Consider the following 20,687-nt stretch of genomic DNA (forward strand, 5'->3'; position numbering starts at 1 on the left):
CTTTGTGTGAATTGCAATAAGAAAGCATCTTCAGCAAACATTTTCCTGTCAGTGTTAAAACCCAAACTTTGCAACACCATGTTTATTCTCTAATCAAAGGTGAGAGTTTGTTTCCAACGTCAAAGCTGAATGAAAAGCAGGGCTAAGCAAGCAATTTACAAAAGAAAGAAAAAAGACTGTTAAAGTCCTTTTACTTTTAATTACTGAAGATTTCAAAGCCAAAGGGAATTTTGCCTTCACATTTTGCCCAGGACTTAGCTGAGATTTACAACATCTAGTCTCCTTCCTGGCACACATCAAAAAGGAAAGAGGGAGTTTACAAGGAGACAATAGTTTACAATATTTGTATTTTAGCGCCATCATGCTCTACTCTTCCAAGGAAGTCTTTCCTGGTTTTACCACAGAATACCTGGCTAGGCCGATGCATCACAGTATATGCTGTAATACTTCTGCAGTAGATAGCTGCTGTACCATTGAGCTACTGTAAGATGCAAATGTAAATGAAAAGCTGAAATCTTGGAGGGAGAGATGCAAACATTGCTATGCATTGAAACATTTACTTATTTTTAAGTCAGCAATGTCTCTTTATCAAAAACAATCAGAGAACATTATGCATATGATGGATTTCAATAAGCAAGGCTTTACTCCTTCCTGCATTACTAATATACAATAACAGGCAAGTAAAGAAGGATTCTCAATATTCCTTTAAAAATTAAAAAAATGGTGAAAGTTGAGGTGTAAATGGCTAGGCTAGGAGGCACCTGTCCTTATACAGAATATTTTCTTGGCAACAACTAAGAAAAACCATTCAGGCTGCACTGCGGTATGGGGCAGGGAAGACTGCATCACCAACAACATTAAGCAATTCTTTACATCTGCTCAGCTGAGGCATTCTTGCAGCTCTGTGCTTTGTTAAAGGGAATTACAAATTTGCAACCAGGTAGTTTTCATCCAAGATATAAAAGTTCAAAAACCCCCTTTCATCTTGTACATGCTCAGTAGAGACTGATTACAGTTAATTAATTCTGTGTTTATGTGTTCTTCCACACCAGATGGCTTGGTGAGTTATTCAAGCACTCCCGAACAGGACATTTTTTGGCAAGTTCCTTACAGAGACTGGACACCACTGGCAGTCTGGCAAGGGCTTTGTACTGCTATGAACAATGAATAAATAACGCTGACAGGCTCAGCTGTTCCTCTGTTCCAGGAAACGTGCTTCCATCTTGATAAACTGGCTTAGTGAGCATAATAAAAATGCATATCCAAACAGGCTTGGACTGGATGTTTATCCATAACCTCAGAATACAAAGCCTTTCTCCAGTAGAAGCCATTTCCATGGAAGTTCCAGCAAGACACCATTACAAATGGTTTTAGATCTAACTACAACTCAAAATGAGAAATCACTTTGGCGTGTGTGTCTTCTGTACATTCCACGGCAAAATGAGGCATCCATTTCACAGATGAAATAGCACATACCAAGATTTATATTAAGCCTTTAAAATGTTCTTGGTAAAGGTGACTAACAGCTAAACTTGGAGAGGATGTAAACGTAAAATAGGGCAGAAGATTGAACTGTCAAAAAGTCAGTGTTCTATAATTTCGCTGCAGAAAAGTCAAGTCTATCAAGGAAAAAAAGGACTATTTATGCAAACAGCTGTTGAAAATAGTCAGGAATTAGTAAAGAGAGGAATTTAGTTCAACAAAGCCATCCATTTTACAGGTTTCTTGTGTACCTCTACTCAGTCTCCTCTCCGATGTTTTTCTTTTCATCGTTAAACTGAGAACATCTACTTATTTCCAATCCTTTGCCACACACTTATATACACCGCTTTGCATTCACCAGAGGCCACAGAAGAGCTGGGAAATGATCTTAATGGATTTTTTGCATATCAGGAGTAGGAAGAGGAGTACTCACAAAAAAAAAAAAAATCCCAAACAAACCGCAAAACACCACAAAAAAAATTAATATTCAAGCTGTAGAGATTCATGGAACTTCCAGTAAAGTTAGAGTGACTTTAAATCTGTTAAATTTAACTGAAGTTAGATCTGACCTTCATTGAACATGAGTAAATGTCTGCCCCAGCTGGTATCCAAACATCTGTGAAAGGGGCTTCCATACTTTCAAATAAGAGTGCCTCAAACAGCAGCCCCCTGCAGCAAACTGAACAGGCTGAACTCGTTAAGAAGAACCTCTGACTCTCACAGCGGTAAAAACTCAGCATCATTACAGCCAGAGTTGGTTAAATATTTATTGCCTGGCAATTTTAGCTCTTCCTTACATGTTATTCACTATGAGATCTTAATTATTATAACAAATAGGTTTATACTTTAGTGTTTTCATGCATGTATGTGGGTTTTCAACAAGCTGAGATATCTATCCAGACCTACTGTTCACATTTAGACTAGTTTTATACAGGTTAATTGTAATGACTCCCAAGAGTTACCTCTGATTTCATCACTATGAGATGGACTCAGCATAGTTCCCAAACCATCCCATATGGACAACGCATGGCTGCTGCTGCAGGGTCAACCTTGGTCACAACCCTATTGCTTGTGGCTGTAACCTCATATCTGAATGCTTAAGGAATTGCCTTTTCATAACTCAATTTTTGGGATACCATACAACATATTCAAGAAGCAGCAGGAGATAGAACAGGAACAACAAATGATGGAATATTTTAAGCCTTACTACTGCCAGTATTTCACATCAACTGTTTTCAGGATGTGGCTATAATCTCCAAATCAAAAAGACATCAATCATAACCACGCTGTGTTCCCAGCTAGCCATCCACTAGGAAGAATGACACCTTAGCTCTTGCATGTTGCTGCAATATCCAGACTAGAGAAGACAGCTCCTGCTGTGGTGCTGAAACCCTACTGGACTGTTAAGAATGCAGTTACTCTATGATCATCTGGGCTGTGTTCATCTTGGGGGGAAAGGTGGAGGGTCAAACTTTCTTTAGGCTGTGCAATTGGCAGTGAGCCCCACCAGAGCCACCCAGGGTGCAACAAGGATGTCCAGGACCTGCAGCGCTAATGAAGGACAAAGCAGGATAAGGACAGACATCCAACAGAATATCAGGTGTTGGAGGAGCAGAACAGAAATAACTGGTTCTCTAGGACAGAGAAGGGCAGGTTTGCACTACCAGAAAGCAGCTTCCCTAATGCTTACGTGCATACAGAACCACAAAAAGCATTTTACCTTTGCAGAAAACAGAAACATTATTTTCTTTTCTAAGCTGAATTATGAAGCAAATAGTATTTCCCTGGCAGACAGCAAGTGTCAGTCAGCATTTCCAGCCCCAAGGAATTATCACCTGACTAAATTTGGGAAGACTATTGTCCTTCATTACAATTTTTATTCTCCAGCCTTCCAGCTTCACCTCAAAAATAATTTATGAGCTTTGTGGCAGACAAAAACTCCCTTCTTTTAAAAGGAGCTACACCCTTTTGCTAAGAAAGCAGCACGGAAATGGGTCCTTTGGTTCATTTCTTTTTGTAACATTCACCTCATACGCATCTCTCTTGACATATAAATAACTAAATTATGCGTGACTGAGATGCTTATGATTACTGGATCCAGTTAAAAGAATACGAGACCCCGGGAGCACAGAAATCTTCATGCACTGAGGCATCACCTCCCTCTGTTACTATCTGAAACTGGAATAGACTCTGATTGCATTAAGAGAAGATAAGACCTCCAAGCAAAATTTTGAAAAGTGAAAACCAGGAGGAAAAAAATCACACAGTTGAGCCTGAAAGAAAAGAAACAATAAGTGGGACAATTAAAGCTCCTAAATAAGTAACAATCACTGGTGAAATTTCAAAATCCTGGAACATTAAAAACAGCCCTGTGTATTGGGTCTGTGTGGCGGGCTTTTGGTAGCAGGGAGGGGGCTACAGGGATGGGTCCTGTGAGAAGCTACTAGAAGCTTCCCTGGCTCCAAATTGGACCTGCCGGTGGCCAAGGCCGAGCCCATCAATGATGGTAGTAGCACCTCTGTGATAACATATTTAAGAAAGGAAAAAAAACCTGTGGCAGAAAGGGGAGTTGGATGTGAGAGAAACCCCTGTGCAGATACCGAGGTCAGTGAAGAAGGAGGGGGAGGAGGTGCGCCGGAGGAGGGGATGCCCCTGCAGCCTGTGGTGAGACCAGACGGCAGGCTGTCCCCTCCAGCCCATGGAGGGGAGCGGGGGAGCAGATGCCCACCTGCAGCCCGGGGAGGATGCCACACCGGAGCAATGAGATGCCTGAAGGCGGCTGTGACCCTGTGGGAAAGCCCACGCTGGAGCAGTCTGTGCCTGAAGGACTGCAGCCTGTGGAAGGGACTCACGCTGGAGCAGTTTGTGAAGAACTGCAGCCCATGGGAAGGACTCGTGTTGGAGAAGTTCATGGTGGACTGTCTCCCATGGGAGGGACCCCACGCTGGAGCAGGGGAAGAATGTGAGGAGTCCTGCCCCTGAGGAGGAAGGAGCAGCAGAAACAATGTGTGATGAACTGATCATAACCCCCATTCCCCATCCCCCTGTGCTGCTGGGGGCAAGGAGGTAGAGAAAATCAGGAGTAAAGTTAAGCCCAGGAAGAAGGGAGGAGTGGGGTGAAGGTGTTTTTAAGATTTGGTTTTATTTCTTATTATCCTACTCTGATTTGATTGGTAACAAATTAAATTTATTTCCCCCTTCCCCCCCGCCCCAAGTCGAATTTAGGTTTTGCCCATGACCATAACTGGTGAGCAATCCCTCCCTGTCCTTGTCAAAACCCACGAGCTTTTTGTTATATTTCCTCCTCCCCAACCCACTAGCAGGGAGGAGTGAGTGAGTGGCCTTGTGGTGCTCTGTTGCTGGCTGGTCTTAAACCATGACACCCTGCTATCAACAAGGAAGGAGACGGACTCAAGAGCACAACAGAGACACATAGAAAATAATTATTTTTCTTAAATGTTGCCCTGAAGCCCTGAAGATATTGATCTCCTAAATATCACTGAAGTAAACCAGGATGAGAGGGCAAGCTATTAACCTTAAGTTTGCAAGTCTGAAGAATATCGCAATCTGAAATACACCTGTTAGGAGATATGAATATTAAAGATGCCTGCAGAAGGAAGGAGAGCCCACTGAAGCATTTTCGACTGCTCTTCAATTAATGAGCCAAAACAGAACTGTGATACTTTGGTGGCTTTTCTTATAAGACAGTGACTGTGCTCAAAGAAGAGACTGCTGACAAATACAGATCTATAGGCAAGGCTGTTTCTGCCTTCAGAAAAATCATATTATGTTGAATGAAAATGTTATAGTGAAAGCAAGGTGAAACTAGACTAGAGACTCACCACTTGGAGAAGAAACTGAAAATCAGATCGTAAGAGTAAGAATTCAGAAGAGATTTCACAGGTCAAAGGGCAAGAGAGATGCAAAAGAAAGCATTGCAAAAGATATAGCAAAAGTACAGCCCCAAATAATTTCCAGCATTTCAAAAACACTGTACCAAAGCTACAGAAGTAACCATTACGAAAAATGGAGCCCACTAGTAGCAGATGCAAAGAAGACCAACACACAGGTGCACTGATAGCACTGGGGCAGCCAGAGGGACTGCCATCAACAGTCTGTGAAAACAAGAGCTAAGACAATGCCTCAGTACTCTCAGCAGATGATGGTACAACATTATTTGATATAACTCTTTGAATTACATATCAGTGCTCATGGTTCAACTTGAAAATGTTGTGGAAATCTGAATGAAAAACCTTATAAACTGGTGAAACCAAAACTTTAACGTAATGACAGTTCCCACCGAAGGACTGACTCGAATACAAGCTACAGTGGAAAGTTAAAGATGTGCAGCTAGGTTTGTTATAATTACCAGGAATATTAGGATTAAAAGCATTTGTAGCTTTGGGCTTGATTCAGTGAACAGACACTATGAGACAGAAAACAATTACTCAGTCCTCAAAAGAATGTGGAATACACTTACAAAGTCACAGGAAAACATAAAACCCTGCAGAAAGCTGTGCAGGTTGGTAGGACTACAGAAGCAGGACAAAGCCAGCCCATACTTACTCCAGCTGGAGCTATACACATGATCACAGAGCAGTGCTAGTGGTGTAATTACTGCTTATGTACCATTGAGTTTCTTAAGAGAGTTTATGCTATTTATTTAAAAAGAACGTGGCCTCAAAACCCTTCAAGCAGTTCTGAACATCTCAGGTCATTGTTTCCTCACCCTAAATATGCATGTTTCAAATTTACCAAACAGACACAGCAGCTCATGCTCTGTATAGCTCTCCTAGGCTCATGGGAGCAGTACATCAGTTCACCATCTTGTTTGCAATTTGAAGATTACGCTTATACACAGGAGTTTTGGAAAACTCAGGCCAGATCCTAGGTTCAAATGAATAGAAACCAGAGACTTTGACAGGAATAATCAAGTTTACACAAACAGGACATCTGATATAACCCTTTCAAACATGGCCGTGTTACTGCAGCAAGAAATGACATGTCATAGCTGCCAGAACATAGTCTGCAAAAGGACATCACCATGTGGAGTTACGCAAAAAGATGCTTTTAGTGGTTGTAATTGCTGTTGGCTTTGTACTTTCTGTTTTCCATTATGGGTGTGAATGAACCTAAAACTTCAAAACAAAATTCCACTGAAAATAATGAGTTCGCATGACAAAAAGAGACTTGCTGAGCTGATATAAAAATCAGCAAAAATTGTTGGAAATTACTCCGAGGTTCAGTTGAAAAGTTAATTAATTTCAATGAACCCAACTATTAATACAGGTTCTGAGATTCCTTAGTATCATGGCCAAACAGAACCACAAGCAGAACCTTGTACAAAGAGGTATCCTGAATTTCAAGGAATGCAAGACTGGATGAAGCTGTGGAAATGATGTGTAGGTGATGACATAACTGTGCCTTCTCACTGTGTGAAGCAGGACTGACTACCTTCCTTACCATCCTTCATGATCAAAGAAGCACAAGGGAAGTATAGTACTTGGCATCCCTCTTCATCGTAGCAGAACTGTAGAGGATAACTCCTGGAGCCAAATGGAAGAAATTATATATTCATGAAGTGCAAAGTGACAAGTGAATTAGAAAAAATGCCCTGCTCAGCAGCCAAATGCCAGACCACAGACAGGTGCAATTAGAGGCAGGTGAAAGTCACCCAGAGCAGCAGGTAGTGACATCTCTGGGGATGGTTTGCAGAAGCATGTTTTTCTAGAACTGCCTCTGGACAGCAGGGTTGTTTAGCCTCTCACATGAACTTTCTGACCAATCCTGGCAATAATTAGCAACTTTGCTCAAAACTTTGCAGATGAGAATTCTGCTTTCTAACTTTTCAGTGCAGAAATTCCTCTTTTGCACCATGCCCAAACTGTACAGAAGTAAGTGAAAAATAAAACAAATGCAGAAAGTCATGAGCAAATCATCCAGGGAGCAAAGCACAGGCACAAATCAACAGAAATCTGAATCCAGTTAGGCACGTTGCTGCTTTCTTGCACAAGTAGGACAATCTTCTCCCTGCTGTTCTGTCAGAAGGGAACCATGAAGATATTTCCATCAGCAATTTTCCACAGAACTTGTCGTTCAGAGAATTTTTTACGCTCTAGAAACACATGGAGAGATTGTGGTTGCAATACTTCACTGGATGCCTACATTTGGCTGCAGGGCACAGGAACTCCCACTGTCTCCAGCTGTAACCAAGCAGCTCATTACCTGAGGAGTTGGGGTTTATGCAGAGTAGGCTCAGCTGTTCCCCATGGTAAAACTTCAAAACTACAGAACTGTCTGTAGTTATTTGCTTTAGGTAAATAAACATTTAGCTATGAATGATTACATGATAGGTACAGACACGTATTATTTGCACAGTCAGGAATATTTCCAAAGTCTAAGTGCTCTTTAGAAAACAAAAAAGAAATCCCATCCCAGCAAACCAGGCCATATATTGCTGCATCACCTGCATTTGTGTTCATTAGTCATCTCAATTCTAGCAGCTAAGACTTCCAGTAGTGAGAAAAACGCCATTCATTAAACAAAGAACTTCTGCTGAGAGATGTAACATACACTGGGGCTTCACGTTAAAATACCAGATCAATTCGATTAAGTATATATTTTTTTATGGCACACATCAATGGAAAAGATAAACAAATAATCATTGAAATTAAAAAGACTGCAGAAACAGCTCCCACTTAAGACTTGATGCAAGAACATTCACAGCTAAGGAGCTCCAAGTCATAGCATCAGACAGAAACATCTCCCTGGTCTGGCAGGAGCAAAGAGAAATGCAAGCGTGCATGTGTGCTCATGTTTATAGAGGGTGGGAGAAATAATATATCTGAAGTCAATCTCCCTTTGGATGGAACAATTGAAACATGCTTCTTGCATTTAGTCTTGGGCTGAATCAAACCCCCAGATCCAATGCCTCCAGGTTTTGAGAGTGTCTAAAACCAAACTGGAAGGTTTGCTTTTAGAAACTTTAAGCAAAGAAGATCCTGGCACTTGAAAGATCTGCAGATCCTCAAAGGTTCAGTAATGATGAAGCTCAATCCTGTAAAATTCAGTTAAGTAAATGTCCTGGTTTCAGCTGGGATAGAGTTAATTGTCTTCCTAGTAGCTGGTATGTTTTTGAGTTAGGTATGAGAAAAATGTTGATAACACACTGATGTTTTCAGTTGTTGCTAAGTAATGTTTAGTCTAAAGTCAAGGATTTCTCAGCTTCTCATGCCCAGCCAGCAAGAAGGCTGGAGGGGCACAAGGAGTTGGGAGGGGACACAGCCAGGGCAGCTGACCCAAACTGGCCAAAGGGGTATTCCATACCATGGGACATCACATCTAGTACAGAAACTGGGGGAGTGGGGGCGGGCATCGATCAGTGGGTGGTGAGCAATTGCACTGTGCATCACTTGTATATGCTAATCCTTTTATTATTACTATTGTCATTTTAGCAGTGTTAGCATTATCATTATTAGTTTCTTCTTTTCTGTTCTATTAAACCGTTCTTATCTCAACCCATGAGTTTTACTTCTTTTCCTAATTTTCTCCCCCATCCCACTGGGGGGCAGAGGGGAGAGTGAGTGAGTGGCTGCGCAGTGCTTTGTTGCTGACTGGGGTTAAACCACAACAGTAAATCTCCCACTATCACAAACTGAAGCCTGAGTAAGGGCAACAGGAGCAGGCTTGAAGTGCCAGGTCAAAGCAGCACTGCAGATATCACCCCAGCACACTGCTCTCTCCTTCCCAGAGCTGCAACTGGCCCCTGATGAGCAGCCCTCCTCCAGCTGCAGACAAAACCAATTCATATCTCTCTAGGAACAAGATGCTACTGAAAACCATGCTGTGTAAAAAGGTCTTGCTATTTTTTGCAACTCATTTTACTAACTATTGCGGTGTAGCAATGCTTGTCTGTATCCATATGTGTAATAAAAGGGGTGTGTGCATATGCCGATGGGGACAATGTAAGGCTATATTTCATAATTTGGGCATTCACTCAACTTCAGTGTTCCCAACTGCCTGTGTGCTGTTTTATGTGAGAACATATTACGTCTTTATTTTTGCCCACGCAGGAGGTGATAGCGTATTTGCACCTCTGTCTATCCTGATGCTGGATACTCTTTCACAACTTAATGGAGCCACATATTTGAGAAAACACTTCATATAAAGTGGTCTTGAACCTTAACAGCAAACTCTGCAAGCGAGCCTCAAAGCAACCAGCACTTTAAGGAAAGAGAAAGAAAAACAAAACAAAACAAAAAGCAAGACTTCCACACAGCTCCACAACTGATGAATGCTTTGCATCAACATAACATTTGAACTGAAGAATTTTGCTTCTCTGTTCAGCTGAGTCAAAATGGTTTATTTTAGGAAGGCCAGGTTACTTGGCTCTGACTCACTGCTACTCATCTTTTGCCAAAAGAAGTGGTTGTTTGGAGAGGGTGATGGTCTCCCAAAGGAAAAGGCACATTTTACCCTGTAAGAACTTGCCACAGAGCAGACAACCAAGTGCTCAATGCCCTGTGTGGAAAAGGCCCAGGAAGATTAGTCCCTTACATCTACAAGCAGAGACAACCTATCAAGTAAATTCTCAGCAAGGCCACAGAAGTGTAATTTCCCCCCTCACGTCACCTGCAAACTGTCAAACAGGCCCTTTGGCAAACTCCACTCAGCAGCCTGAGAAGGCAATCTCTTGATTGTCTCATTCACAGGCTTAACAATTGATTTGATGCTTCCTTGGCACGAATCTTCCTTCCCCTCTAGACAGACCTGTTAGCACCACCAGGAACGTGGCTGGCATGCTGGTTTTCTGTAGAAAAACTTAAATTACGTATTCTTTGGGAAAACAACTCCAAGGCATAAATGAACACAGTAAGATACATTTCTTACTAAGAATGGTCATTTTCGTTTTTTTTTTTTCTTAATATAGTCCCACTGATCATAGATTTTTTTATACAGAAAATAAGTAACATTTGTTTTCACTACACATGTGAATACATGTATAAACACACACACATGTTTGTTTCTAACCTGGTCAGGCTGTTACATGCTTATTGACTGTGGTAAATTCCATAATTTACATACAGTCTTAACCTGCTTAAAAGGACATGGATTTTTATGTAACATGTCTCTTATTTGCTGCACTTTAAACAGAGACAGAAATGTGGAAACACAAGAGTAAAAGAGTTTATAAACTGTGATAAGTGTCAAGTAGGTAAACTAAATTAGACTAAAAGGAAACAGAATAAGAACCAGCCATCAGAGCTGCCCCTTAGAAGTGAAAAACCAACCAGGCCTTTATATTATTATCAAAAAATTGTGACCCTAAAAAGAGAAATAGGTACATCTGCTTGTATGATATTTATAAATACTTATTATATACTTAGAATAAAGAAGTGCAAGCTGTGACTTGTTCCTTTTACTCTGATCTTAAGTTGATGTAGATGCATGCGCCAAAGCCCTGTTCACAGTGCTTCTGAACCCAAGTCCACCGGTGATCTCCGAGGCCACATCTAGAGCTCTTGAGTGTCAAGACACTGGGTTTATCTCCCTCATTGATTATCAATCATTGTACTTCAGTCCTACATGAATTCTTCATGAAATACCTGTATTGCACTCACAATAATTACTATTATATTTATTACTGCACATCAAAAACTTGGAAATGGTTTTCTATCAATCTAGGTAGACTCTTATTTGTGTAGAGCAGATCCTTGAACTCTCTCTGTTCACAGCTCATGTTCGGAGAGTCAAAATTCACGGTGCATTCCAGAGCTATGAAGTATTAGAAGCTTACCACAATCACTCTGCTACAACATCAAACAAATCAAAGGTGTCTCAGATCTCTGTAGTATTGTGTCTTACACAACAGCAGGTGGAATGCTACAGTTTACAAAAAGTCTTTAGATAGCATTAGGAGGTATTGCATCCTGAGGTTAAATGGTTCATAATGCTTGCCATACAAAATTTAAGAACAGGTAAAAAAACCCCAAACTTTTAATATCTTAGGCTCTGCAGCTACATCATATTTTAAGCACTACGAAAATTTATGTTCTCTCAGACTAGCTAAATGTAGCAATATTTAAATGAAGATCACTCTCTGTGTTTTGTTTCAGCAAAAGCTTTACTTTTTCACATCCGGTTTCTTAACCCAAACACTCACAATTCTTTCTACTGAAAAAGGTTTCCTTGATTTGAACAGTACCAAATTCACCATACCTTTGATTTAAAAATCATCTCCAGATACTTTTAAAATTACACTTTTCAGCTGCTAAAAGGCGTAACAATGAGATATCCTGTCTGAAGAAATGAGAATATTTGCTATTTCATTTAATTATCTAAATGATGATAATAAAATCACAAGCATTCCTGTGAGCATATTTTGCCAGGCCTTACTCACACTAGTATTTGTTACAGTTCAATGCAACACATGAGCCACTTTCAGTGACATAATTCACTTGTCACACTGAATCCCACAATTTCAAGTTTCTGTGGCAAATACTGTTAAATACATGCTCTTTCTTATACATGGTAATTTATTTGGAACTTTATTATTTGCTGATGATTTCAGACTAGCATATTTTTAGACAGGATGTTTTTCTTCTCAATTATAAAGTCAATTCTTCCTTAAGAAGGGATGTTTTGACTTCCAGGCCCACGTGCAGAACTTACACCCTGATTTTAAATTTCATAGTGCCTTCCTATTTCTAAGTATAGAGGCATATACACAGAAGCTCAGCAAAACCTGTTAGCCCACTGAGGACACGGCTGGTGTTGAAGGCACCGGGTCCTCTGCCAGGTCAAGTAACATTTCCACCTGCAGCACCACAGCATCAGCCAGCCTCAGTGTACGCGGCACTGCCCGGGGGCTGCAGGACAGGGGAGACCTACAGGGTGGGAGGATCCTGCCACAGCTCCATGCCAGGATTGAGATCCCAGAATCGCCCACCAGTGGTGCCAAGCAACTGGGAACAGTAATTACATGATTGTCTTTAATTAGATTTTGCTGCATATGTGATGTCATGCACCTGGGAGGTAGTGTCATCAGAGGAAATGCATTTCTGTAAAAGGTGTGACATTCGAAAAAATGAAATTTTATACAGAATAATGCAGTAAGACAAAATGCTAGCAGAGGAAGCTATTACAGGTGATACAGGAATGCTCTCAGGAAATCAGCAGCCTGGTAAGCTTTGCAAACTAAATATCAGCACTGTGATACAGACTTAGAGACCTAACAGGTTGTATATTTGCTTCACAGAAAAAATATTTTCAGTAAAGCAGCAAAGACGGATATGTACGTCTGCTATAAGTACTTAACAACTCCACATCAGCTTGAAACGAGCAGACTAAATACACCCGTCATTTTGAACCAACCTCTGTTTCCAGCGGTGCAGACACAGGTAACACTACCCTCTGCTGTAGGAAACCACAAAAGTGCCTGGCTGGACGGCACTGCTGCCGGCACAGCCACCAGCCCCAGGGAAGCCTCTGGACACCGTCTCCTCCTCAGCCAGGGTGAGCACACGGTGCTTTCCCCAGCGGGTCACCCATGGCCCATGCTGGTCGCTGCCCCGAAGGTGCCATGCGGGGTGCGATGGCCGTGGGGAGCTCCGAGGTCCCCACGGCTCTGGCACACGCTGTGCCCTTAACTGGCCTCGCCGCCGCTCTGCTGCCTCCAGCTCCTTCGTTCTGATAGCAGAGGTTTTATAAAAATAAGGGCATTGAATTACATCGTTTAGAGTGTGCCTGTACTGAAATATACTCACTTAGGCTTTTTGTTCTTCTTCATATTCATTTATAATTTATATTACATATAAACGATTTCTAACTTCTGTTCAGTCTTTTATTACCCTTTCTCCATGCCACATTCTGTTCCCTGTTCCAATCGCGAAGTCACCTGACCCAAATATTTACTTCCTAGAAGGCTGAAAAGATATACAGCTGCTCTGTTGCAGTCAACAGCCTAAAATCAGAGCGTATGCTCAGCCATTGCCTTAAAGAGCATGGGTCAGGGCTGCTGAAGCATCTCCTCTTCCAGGGTACCTCAGCTTGTGCTGAAGGGTCTCTCCTAACCCCTCAGGCACCCTCTTCTTTCCATCACAACAGCACATAGCATGCAGAGAGCACTGTTACCTGCCTAATAAACCCAAGTCTGAGAAACTCCCAACTCCCAGGCTGAGGACAGGCAAGAGGGATTAGCTGAGAGCCAGATCCTACATTGCCGCTGCAGCAGTGTATGTATGCTCATGGTGTAAAGTGAGGAGAGACCCAGCTTTGAAAAGGGCAGCCGTAGTCCCAGTCCCTGGAGCTCCTCTGCTAGAAACTGAGGCTGTACTCACAGTCCTGGGAAAGCTCGAGATGGGGAGAACCATTCTGTGTGGCACCACCAGAGAGGCAGGGGCCAGAGTGTGCTCCCCTCAGGCAGTCGCACCTCCCCAGCCACATGGGGAGGATGCAGCCCAGCTCCCTTCCCTCCACAGGGGAAGCACAACACAGTCCCCTGAAAGATGTGCTCAGAAAGAGGTGAAATGGAAGAGGTTTAGACCCGGCTGTCAGCCCACTAACCCTCTGAAAATTTAACTACTGTGCCCCTGGTACTGCTGCAGCCAATTTAGAAAAAGAGAACCAGAAGCGCCAAGGCCAACTTTATGGGAAGAGTGTGATGCTTTCAGTTTTAGACGTTTCAGCAAACATTACAAAGATAGATAGCACAAGTGAACTTGCAGCACCCCTAAGAGCACTTCTCACAAGACAGCAAGGTGGCTGGACTGCAGAAAAGGGTTCAAGCCTGAGGTTCTTTAGTCAGAAGATGAATTTATATGTGTCCCTTTCTGCATGTCCCTTTTTGTCATAACGCGAGACCACAGTGCTGAGTCTCTCATGCTTAGTGAAGACAAGAAAGCCTCAGACTACAGAAGTTACCCAAAGAAATATTTGCAGCTAGAATGAGCCATCGAATGAACCTATTGCGACTGCAGATTGACCACAGGGAAGGTATTTCACCGGCTAAGACATAATTAATCCCGGGAAATTCTTCCCACAGCTGTTGCAGGTTATAAATTCATATTGTTTCAAAAAGTGACTGAAAAAACATCATGGACAAAAAAAATAATCCATGAAGTCTTATTAAATTCAAAGGTCTTACTTCTAGAGTTCAATAAATTTCTAGATTACCAATCTCTAGAGTTTAGGAGTTTAATTACGGAAGCACCTGGATATTCTTGCCATGCTCTAACAGCCTCTCCTTGTCACCTGATAACCCGCACCACCTAAGACAGGCTACTGAGTCTAATGGGCTTTTGGGCTAACCCAGTATGGCAGCACTTATGGCCAAGAAAAAACATTTTAGGGATTGCACAGTTAAAAGGAAATGAAGAAAATTATGCAGCTGCAATGTTTCTGTGAAAATAGGCAAGAGTTTTTGTAAGACCCAGCCTTAGGCTTTATGTATAGAGAACAGTCAGTAAATTACTTTGAGTTGCTTTAAAAAGTGGCTTAGTTATTGTGCATTACACCCACTTGTTCCTAATGCTGATGGTCTTTAGCCAAAATTGAAGTACCCTTTGTTGGATTCAGTTTATTTTATTTTGAAAGTGAAGTAAAAGAAGAAGAATTATGGGTACTTGAAAGTTTCAGCAGCTTTAGGGGTTTAACACACATTAACAAATACAGACTGCCTTCACACATTAGGTCAGGGTGCCATATTAACCTAAGATAGGAAACAGGCAAAGATCTGGAAAACAGCTGCTTCAGAGCCTGAAGTAACAGAAGAATTATGGCCACAGGAACAGAGAATTTCCCAGGGGACAGGACAAAGGCCCAACAACTTGGGAGGACCAAGCTGCCCTCCTCAGAAGCACAATTCCTGTGTGACCATTTTAATTTTCCATCTGTAATGCAGAAATAACAGCATTTCCTTTTGTCACAACACTTATGCACAGATGAGCTTGCTAAAGATGGAGATGCTCAAAAGCTATGGCTACAAAGATCAGAAACAGCTGAGATAGATCTACTGAACTTCAATGGGGAATTTTGTAACTTTTTTTCAGCTACCTGATGAATAATAGCTTATCTGAAAGACTCTGAAGAACGTCATTCAGACTCAAGCAAAGAGGTCTTCAAACCGGCAATTCTACCACCAGGAAGGAACGAGTAATTCGGCGTAGATATCTGATACCAAAGTATGCCCCTTACAGCAACTCCTACTTACCAGGCTGCTCTAGTCTTTTAGCAAGAAGCTAAGCTCCCAAAACTCACAGGCCAGACTGTACATGGCTCAATTGTTTTTTAAAGACCCTTAAAACAGCACTGCTGAGCAAATTATAAATTTATACACCCAGAATTTCATTCCTCAACTGTAAAAACCACCCAAGTCCAGAAGGTTGGCAGAATGGTGCTTCCCCAGCTCAACTCCAAGAGAGCAAGTCTGAGCTCCATGCTGTGGAGCCTGAAAATGAATCTTTACCACAGGCACTGCTACAGCTCTTTTGCTTATGAGTAAGGCATAAACCAGTTACACCCTCAAATGATTGCTGTATCTGATTATAGGAGTGCTTTTTAATTCTATTATTTTTCATTCAAGTATCATTATTGAAGGAAGAGGGTGAAGAAAAGCAATTAAAAGGGAAAAGATAATAAACAAAACCCATGTAGATAAAGAATCACCCGTGTTCACTTGATCCATTGCTGCAGGCAAATTAGATAAGAGAGGCAGGCAGAGTTTTCTGAGCACTATGTTCTATCGCAAGCTCAAAAATCTTAAAAATCAGATCTTGAACGCATTGAAACAATTACTATAATAAATAATATTCATTATAACAAATACACCACAGTGCAGCATGCTGTTCTCTTGCCCACCCATACCCAGCAGGAGCCAAAGGGTATTAAATGCTCTTAAGCCTGCCTGCAAGATTTGGGTCTTTTTGTTAGAGATTTACACCCAGGTCTGGTGAAGATAGCCTTTCTGGCCATGGGCTCGTTTCTTTTGCTCCATCTCTCAGCTTCTACATCTATGAAATAAGATGGACAACCCAGAGCCCCCTTTGGAAATAAGCTCTGACCTACTAGCTAAATGGTACAGATCTGAGGATAGGCTTTTCCAAAGCAACACCTCAAGCAGCGCAGAGCTGAAATGTGAGACCATTAACTATGCCAGCTGTGCCATGGCTACACTTCTGCCATGCTGTCACCTCACCTAGTCTTAATGTGTACAGAAAAATCAAAAATACCCCATCTGTCTTCAAAACAGCCCTTCTCTCTAGAACTCTAGATAGTGTGCACACTTTTGCAGAGCCCTTTTTGGATGAGAAAGCTTGGCCTTACCTTGTTTTTTACTGAGTAGGAAATTCCGTAAATGTTGCCATAACAAAAAAAAAAGTACAATCAACCTATTTACCTAGGGCAGGGTATCGTGAGGGTTGAAATACTGCTTAATGACTGAATTTGACACTGTAGAAAAGATATTCCTGCAAAATCACATGCAATTATTCCTCCCCCATCCCTGCCCTGTTATCTTGTACCACCACCTTTACATAAATACTTGCAAAAATTTACAGAGGGCTGCTGATTATTTGAACAGGCAGGTGAAAGCAGAGCGCTATTAGGACAGCCTGGTAAGGGTTAGGACTTTGGCAGACTATGCATCAAATGGTTTTCACAGCATTTGTCAACAACCTCCACGTTCACTGCATTGCAACAAGGGAGGTGGGTCCCCACGACAGACAGGGGGATGGACCTGCCTGCTTGCACAGCTTTAAACCTTCTTTCTGCATTCAGTCCACAACATTCGTGTTGCTCAGGTGATACCAGCACTGTGCATACCTGAAGCGCAACCTCCAAAGAGTTAGGGAATAAGGACTGAGGCTGCACTCAACTGCAGTTTTATGATGAGTGGAGTGATATGAAACGCCCTTGATAACACTGCTATAGTTGAATAAAAACACTGGGAGATATGCACAAATGGGGTTTTTGGAAGTGCCTCTTGTTGGCTGAGCTCTCTTCCCCTCAATGTGAAGTGGAAAAGCCGTTACTGGCGGATTACAGTTCCAAAAGCTGCAGATAAACACATTTCCTCCCAAAGCCCCCAAGAGCTTTGTAGTTCAAATCTAGTTTCTCTGGAGCGGGAGCTGTTACCCTCTGCTGTTCTGTTACAGAAAGAGGCTGGGTGCAACGTCTCTCCCTTGCATACAACTCAGGGCTCACAGCACGAGGGCAATGGAAGAGAGAAACTGTTTCTTGTGTAACCCACGAGGCAGTGTCCCCTGTGTAAGGTTTGCCTGTCACCACACACAGCCTCTTTTTTCCCTTATTTCCTTGGTAGCTTCTCATTTTAAGGCACAGAATTTCTTACCTACTAGAGACAAGCTGGAGCCTAAATGCTAAGCTATCCCTCTCCTTAGGCTGCACAGGAGCAGTGAGATTGGTACTGAGGTTCCTGGGTAGAAGAATGTCAAAGTCAATATGTAAGAAATCCTTCTGGATTTTGTCCTGGGGGCATTCATACTGCTTCACAGTCCTGTGTAGTCCATTGATCTGCATGTGCATAAATGGTGAAGGACTGCAAGCTTCAGAACAAGGCTCTCCAAACAAAGAAAGGATGTTGCGCATATTTTGAGACTGTGGATTTCTCTTCAGATGAGGAAGGAATGATTTCAATGGCTTTATCAAGAACCAAGAAAGCATTCCCTATAAGTGTTTTTTAAAGGAAATTAGAGCAAGAACACTAGTACATTCAAAAATCCACTCATTCTATAGCTACTTTGTGTTCATACATTTTAAAGCACCCCTGCAAAGATTGCAAGCACCACAGTCCATTTACAGATTGAGAGCCAAAATACACAAGGAACCAAAAAGATCTCAGGGCCAGCAGCATGCCAGTGGCAGCAAGGGGACATCTCCTGATACAAACTCCACTAGGCTGTACCACCACCGTGTGGCACAAGTATTATGGCATCAATAATTACTGATGGTACAATACAGAGAGCCTGGTACAGTTATTAGGCTGTTTCCTGATCAAATTAAATTTCCATCACATACAAGTAGGACATATGCAGCATCCAAACCCGTATCATCAGTTATCATGAAATATATTTTCATTCATGCCTGATCATTCCTTTGCTTAAGGTTATTAGGGTAGTTTGTTGGTTCACTAAGATAACACTAACACAGATGCTGCAACATCGCCAAATGGTCTAAACATAAAAAGACATTTTTAAAAATCCTTGTTTACTATTAGTTAATTTGCTTTGTTCAGGTAAACTACTGCCAAGCAGCAAATACAGAACAGAAGCCAAAAGAGTCCCCAAATAAATAAATAAAGATTCAACATTCACATGCACCATGCATAATAATTCACAATTATTCATTAAGTATTCACAAGCCTCCTGACCATTTCTGGGAACGCACATCACACAAATTCTTAATACTGTAGAATTTCTCACTCTGCAATGGCCCAGAGCTCCTTTCTGAGCACAAATTTAGGAAATGAATTATTTTTATGAAATGCTCCATCATGAAAATGCAAGCAGAAATTGCACTTTGATTGCCATAAATGCCATCAATTATTTACTTCCTGTGTAATGGTTACAGAGGCAACTGCTATATTTTAAAAGCATCATGCAGACAACATGAAACATTTATTTAAGTGGCTGCACACTGCAGAGAGCTTGATTTAACCAGACTTTATTGGAATGAAGACTGGCAGTTTGATAGTCAGCACTTTTCGTGGAAGCTTTAACTCAGAGAAACTGAACGCAAAATTTTTACCCTGGCAATTAAACAAGTATGCAGCTTGGTGCAGCATGACACAGACAACTGTATGCAAATCTGAGAAAAAGGCCATTTATGATTAAGAACCATGACTATGCCCAGTAACACAAAACTTCCAAAAACCAAACTACAGCTAAAGAGAAAAGATAGGGCAAAGATACCGTCTCACAGCCAAGTTCTTGGCACATCCAGATTTCACCTCAACAAGAAAAGTTGCTTTCATACTCTTTCCTACTCACATTTTATTATTCTGTGTGTTCTGTTTACAACTCTTGTTGTAATTTTGCAGATTACTTGTGACTAAATTGACTGGACTAGACTCCATTATTTTTAATGCTGCAAATATATATTTACTGCTGGTTTTCCTGCATCATTGGTGCATCATTTTGTTTATTTTTTCTTTGAGAGCTTATACAATTTATTTAACCCTCTGGATTAGCAGATCTGAAGACCAGACTCTTTGTTAGTTTACATTATTTATCCAAATAGCTGTATAGCATGGGGGACCTCATGTTCATATGAAGGTCTGTATCCCTTTGCTAGTACTTCTGTTCTTGAGTACTAAGTATCAGTAATTCCTAATTTGACTTTGCATCCTGAAGGGAAAAGCTGTGAGGTACATGAGCACAAGCCTCTATACAGCCAGACAACATGCAAGTGTTGCTCAAGTTTTCTGCCTTCAGTTCTGGATACCTTCACCATGTTTTTTCTTCCAAGTACATGCTTTTTCCTTTCTTTGTGAAAGTATCATCTACTGCACCCAGGAAGAATAGTTCCAAGAATCAAAATGAAAACAAACTCTGCAAGTGACACATGCTCAGCACTTGGAAGAATTTGCATCCCAGGCAGCAATAAGACGTTTCTGTCTATCAGGACACTCCACATGAGACAATTTGCCGTGGTGCCACCTGGTGTCTCCCAGTTATGTTACACAATCACCTTTATCGAGCAAGGGAAAAAAAGAAAAAAAAAAAAGCTTTTGCCATGATTTTCAAACACACTCACAGCTAAATTGCTATTTAAGAAGCCCCAAGTCACCTGTTAGCTTGAGGATGGGCACAGCACAGCACTCTCATGTCTATGATTTTACCAATATACAAGAGGAAAATATAAAAACTACATGTGCAAGACAGATAGAAAATAGAGAAACTCAGATTGTGCTCAACAATGACAAATAAAAGGGCAGTGGGCTCCATTTGGATGAGATGTCCTCTCTTCTGGCCCAGTCTCTTCCCCTCTGTATTTACACAGTAGACAACAAAAAAGGAACAGGAATATCTGCAACTCCAACAGTTTAGACAAAACGAGCAGCAATGAACAGAAAGAACTAAATTTATTTTGGAGAGTTAAGTACTGTCTGAAGAGAAACATAGTGATTGCCTGAGTCAGGCAAATGACTGGCTGAATAAAAGTTAAAAAAAGATTTTTGTCAGATGCCT

The 20,687-nt window shown here is 41.5% G+C and overlaps 1 protein-coding gene across 2 annotated transcripts in view; it reads right to left on the reverse strand.

Moving 5' to 3' along the window:
- KCNIP1 (potassium voltage-gated channel interacting protein 1) overlaps positions 1-20,687 on the reverse strand; it is a 463,655-nt gene that overhangs the window by 352,299 nt on the left and 90,669 nt on the right. The window contains exon 1 of one of the 2 annotated variants that reach the window (XM_069773044.1): positions 12,856-13,034. The exons of the other annotated variant lie outside the window; for it this stretch is intronic. The gene's annotated coding sequence lies outside the window, so the exon portion shown is untranslated. Of the gene's footprint in view, positions 1-12,855; positions 13,035-20,687 lie in introns of those variants that run through there. 2 annotated transcript variants of the gene reach the window in all.

This window comes from Haliaeetus albicilla, chromosome 27 (assembly GCF_947461875.1).
Source record: "Haliaeetus albicilla chromosome 27, bHalAlb1.1, whole genome shotgun sequence".
Lineage (NCBI taxonomy): Eukaryota > Metazoa > Chordata > Aves > Accipitriformes > Accipitridae > Haliaeetus > Haliaeetus albicilla.